This window comes from Centruroides vittatus, unplaced genomic scaffold (genome assembly GCF_030686945.1).
Source record: "Centruroides vittatus isolate TY-2023 unplaced genomic scaffold, ASM3068694v2 contig_754, whole genome shotgun sequence".
NCBI lineage: Eukaryota > Metazoa > Arthropoda > Arachnida > Scorpiones > Buthidae > Centruroides > Centruroides vittatus.
Genome location: NW_027122490.1, coordinates 1,618,875 through 1,624,874, shown reverse-complemented (window position 1 = coordinate 1,624,874; position 6,000 = coordinate 1,618,875).

The following is a 6,000-nucleotide window of genomic DNA, read 5'->3' as shown; positions in this document are numbered from 1 at the left end:
TAAATCGAGGTATACTGTACTGGTACATATAAAACTTATATACAGTATACTGTATAAGACATGTTATTGCTATCAATTGAATTCCTTATATATATAAGAAATTCTATTCTATTATATATAGCAATTCAATTTTTATTCGGTTATTGTTTTATACAACTATCATAAAAGAAAATACACTACTTATAATTAAAATTATTTTTTCGTTTAATAATTAAAGTTAAATTTACAACAAACTAATAATTATAGCACACTCCTATCGAACCAATTGATGTTGTTAGTACATAGGCTAATTATCCAATAATATACTGGGAATAATAGGGTATGATTGATTGATTTACGACAATATAACGATTACGTACGCGAATTTTAATAATTATAAATTTTATAAAATAAATAGACGTGTTTTTCAGTGCATTTTTCTTAATGAGTTTGCAGCTTTTGCTTTTTTTTTTTTTTTATCTTTTGTTCATTTTCGCCTTCATACCTCGACAGAAAATATATTAAAAAATTATTATTTTCGTAATATAGAATACTGATTGTAACCTTGTAATTAATATTAATTTGTTTCTTAGTGCTTATTACTTATTCAGTTTTAAAAAAAGTGAAATTAACATCGTCGTGTTCATTTTTCTCTATTATTTAATAATTAATATTTGTCAAGTGCAACTATCACGTTTATGCTTTTGTGCAGTTAATAATAATTTTCTGTATTATATAATAAATAATTCATAACTAAATAAGTAAACAAATTTATTTAATTAGTTAAAAATATTTATACTGCAGATGTAGCAAATAATTATACACATCTAGATATCTTACATATAGATATTGCATATAAACATTGCATTTATATTGCATAGATGCGCAGGCTTCAATTACTATAAATCTATATATAATACATAGATTGAATTCTATAACCATACAGTTCTCATTATTAATATCCATACAATTGATCTATATGAATCAATACTTCTGTAGACTAACATCTACCTAATAAATTCAACACTAAAAATTATCTATTAATATAGAATATTTAGAAAAGTATTTATATTGAATAAAAAAAAATTAAGAACATCTTATTCCATCTTCCCAAGTAAGCATAATTTTTTTATGGAATTTGCGTTTGATACACCATCTGAAAGAAAACAAAATCCTCGTGTTATCTAAGAAAACTGAAAGAAATAGCACAATTACTCAAATTTAAGAGATGTTCTGTTGTGAAAAGAATGTAAATAGAAATTCGTATTACATAAAAATTGATTTTTTTCAAAACTATGCAATATCAGAAAGAAGTTACACATTAAGGAAACTGGGAGGATAATAATAATAATAATAATAATAATAATAATTAATAAATAACGTAGCTTGTAGCAAATTGTTTTATTCGTTTAAATCTTTGATCATAAAAAGATCAATGGCATAAAATCCGTATTATCAAATAATTAAATCTATATTATCAATGATACTGGATTTAATGCTGTTGTACTTCAAGTTTTATTTTTTTAATCGATTATAAATACGTTTTTCTTCTTCGCATTTCGAGCTTTCTTTTGTTATAGTGTAGATAGAACGATACTCCGTGAGCACATTTACATTTTATACATTTTTTTCCTCCTCGGTATAAATGAAACATTTAAAAATTTATAGGTTATAGAATTACTCGCTGACAATTCGAATTGTAAAAATTCAATTTCGAGAAGTAGGAATTATATTATTAGCGGTTAGGCTATAAGCCGTAACAGAGAATAATAAATGGAAAATGGTATTCGTTTTCCATTTAAATTTTTTTTTTCTTTTTCTCGTAGTAAAATTCTCTCAATTCGAAAAATATCTTTCGATTGTAACAATTCAATATTTATAACGTCGTTCGGATTAATATATCAATCTAGAAGTAAAAGGTGACAATTGAATTGTTAGAAACCCATTCAATATAACTGGTTCTGGAGATGTCCCGAATGTCACTACTTTTCAAAACACGGCATCTGCTCAGTGTCATTTATAGAAGTTGTCTGGATATCCATGCAGAGCTGTCCATCTCGGATTTCGACATCTGATACGCTTGGAAAACTCTGTCAGGCACTACACAGTCAAAAATGCTTTCTTTAATATTAAAATGCCTCTATGATATTTCGCTTGACAGAAGAATTTCTAAAGTTAACACCATATATAACAATAGCTTGTCGAAATCTCTTACAAAAGTTAAGATAGACAAATAAAATTGTCTAGTAGAATATCTTAATTGCAAATTTGTTAGATAATATTATATGTCCATTATTCAATCAAAATTTATACGAGTTATTCAAAAATAAAAAGCTTTGAAATTATGTTCTAAAATTACGAAATAAATTCAGGAAAATAAATAATAAAATTTCAATCATTTTATATAATTCTTGTGCCATTCTATACTGTTAAAATTATTTTAATTGTATATATTTTATTTTAAAAAGTAATCTCGATATAGCCTAAAATATAATACGATAATATATAATATTTACATTATTAATTAGCGAGTATTAAGAATATTAATACATTTAAACTCCATTTCTAAATAATCCAGTGGTAAAAATGTTTACTCCAGTTTAGCGATAAATGTAATTTGCGGATTTCTAATCGTTTCATTTAAATGCGCTTTGTTTAACTAAAATAATAATTATAAAGGTAGTTATATCAGCGACTAACCTTCCATATAATTTAATATTATATCAGTTATGATACGTAACAGAATAATTAGAGTAATTATAGAATAATAAGGAGATGAAATATGACAAGAAATTTTCGAAATTTTAAAATGAATTTCGAAATTTATTGTATCTAAAGTATCATTTTATAACTATAATTTTGTTTTTAAAAATGTTAGTTTTTTTTATCTAATTAAAGAACTTCTTTTTTAAAATCTTTTCTTTCTTCTCTTAATTGCTCCTTCATATCAAAATGTCGCTTGTTATGAAAGCCAAGATGTTTTTACGTTCTTTATTTTTTCCTCTAGAGCGATACAAAAGCCTTTCCGATTATATAATGTAAAATATAATACTGTTTTTTTATTATTAAATAATGGAAAAATAATATTTTTTTATTTGTAACTGTTATATTTATAAGGAAACTTCACAATTATAAATTGTAAGATTCCTATTAGTAAAAACGAGAATCCATTAATCCTAATAATAGTAAAAAAATAATACATATGTTTATACTTATTGAAAAATAATTTTTATCCATAAAAAGCTTACTTAAATTTGTATAAGTGCGCTATAATAATGTTACAATAAGAAAATGATGCACTTAAAAAAAGCTTAGGTTAATCTAAAAAACAAGGAAATTGAATAATGTAGGCCTTCAGAAAATTGCAGCAAATTTTTCTCTTCCTCGACAACTTAGGTTGAGAAAACTAGAAAATAAAGCTGTAATTCTTTTTCTGATATTGCTTCTAAGTCCCAACGTATAGAAATGGAATTATCTCTTCTAGAACTCTCTGTAATTGAATTCGTGTATCCAGTACTACTACTACCATGCTTTAGATGCTCTTATAAAACCTAAAAAAAATAATCAACAATAAACACTTCAAAATAAATATGCTTTCTTTGTGTTAAATTTATAAAAATTGTAGTTTATAAAATAATTAATAATATAAAAAAAAAACAACACTCGAGTGCACATTTTCTTAATTACTTGAAATTTTTAGTGATGAATCTATTGTTTTATAATAATAAATTATATAAATTTCCTGAATTTTAATAGAGAAAATTTTCTATTTAAAACTAAAATTTTACAGCAAAAACGGGCATTCTTATCGTATAAACGAAACAGTAATATACTAACAACAACACGGCTATTGTAAAGCTATAAAAATTTTAATAACAATAACTTGGCTTTATCTATCAACAGATAAGAGATTTAACGTAAACGAGACCATTAACAATATTATCTTTTAGAATAAAACTATAATTTAAATATTTACTTTCGTTTCCTAAATGATATCCGTGACAAGGGGAAAGGAAAAAGAAAGGGAAAAGGAAGAATCTACGATAATAATTTGTAAACAATATCTTCGATTTCATAAAATAATCAAATCATTTCTTTTCAGTTTGACAATATTGTTGTAATCATTGTACAATGTGTCCATAATCGAATTTTCCTTATCGATTTTCTGTTGAACAATGAAAGAGATTAAACAAAGTATTTTTTTTATTTATAAAGAACTTCGTGATACAAACAAACATAAATATTAAAATATTCTAAAAAAAGGCTTTATTTTCTAAATATTTGTTTTTTTTCCTCTTATATTTCACATAGTAATAAATAATTTAATATAAAATTATAAAAAATGTCTTCTACAAAAGCGAATTTATAATATAATTTATTCAGTATACCAGAGTTACAGTTAACTTATATAAAATTAACTAAATTTATGTTATATTTTATTATGTTATATACTTTAAAATTTAATTATTTATATATCGATTATTTAATTATTTATTTAAAATAAATATAAATTGAAATAAACTATGAGTAAATTTATAACGCTAAACAATGCTTGTTTATAGTTATTTAAAATGGAGTGAATTTGTCTTATTTTTTATTCTGAATTTAATTTTTTAATTTTATTTTTTAGCGTAAACACTTATAAGATAAGTCTTAAATTTATTGCGGCTCTAAGAAATTATTTTACTAGGGGCCCTTCCTCTTCACCAAGTAATAATAAATTAAAAGGTGAGGCCTTAAGCTGCAGGGCTCTAAGTTACACTCTCATAGAACGAAACTGTGATCCTGGCACACAGCAAATTTTCATTTTTATATAGTTATTTAATTACATAACACTTAAGCTACTAAATTACGACATATTAAACTCGCCTTTGAGTCATGAAAAATCACTATAATTAAATTAATTCGAAGTAGAAGGAAAAAAATATATATGCAAAGATGCAAAACAGATTTAATTCTCGATCCCTGTGCCATCTGGTACGGAAAACGAAAACTATATTCTATCAGGTAAAATAATCGATCAATTTTGTCTTTTATGTAAAAGAAAAAATTTTTCAAAATGATATATGTTCAATTTTTTCCAAGTATAAATTTCGCAGAAGCTACTGAAGTTGTTTTATTGTCTACCATTTGGCAGATTAACCTGCAGAAGAATGGCAAACAGTTTGTCAGTTTCATTCAGCCATCTTTGCTATTTGAATGCACATGAATGAAAATGTGTTGATCTTCTTTTCCATAAAATAAAACCTGATATCAAAGAAAATTTGCAAACTATTCTTCAAAATTCCTCTATAATATATTTCTGTCTTACTTTCGCTTTAATACGTTTTCGCTATGATAAAAGATTCGTTGTAAACAAAAATAGAATATCCTTACCATTTATTTATTTATTATTTCTTCAACTTTGTTTACATAATTTTCAATTGTCTACTCCTGAATTTATATAATAATAAGAAGAATATTTAACCATAAATAAATAATATTTTAATTAAAATAAATCTTTTGTAAGTGTATTAATTTCGTATTTATATTTATTTTATATACACGAATTTATTCAATATTTAATTCATGTTAAAAAGAATTAAATTTTTACAGTAAAATACATTTTTCTAATAAAATATATATATATTTTTTTATTAAAGTTATAAATTCATATTTTTTCTATTCACGTTTTAATAAGAACATTTTTTCAGGATATCAAAATTTTTAATATAAAAAAAGAATAAAATTCTTTTATTTTTTAAAAAATATAAATGTATTTAGTTTCTATTTGCTTCAAAAAAATGGATAGAGACTAACAATAAAATTGTTTTTATAATAATATCCTGTTATTTTTTCGAAAATATTTCAGTAAAGTTACTGTTTTTTTTATTGTTATACACTACGATAACATTTTTAAAAAAATGTATTTTGTAGTAAGGAAAAGTTTGGTTATAGTAAGAGCTTATAAACTTGTTGGAAATTTAATATTCACACATCTGTATACGTTTACAACAAGGAGAAAGAAGGAAAATCGAACTT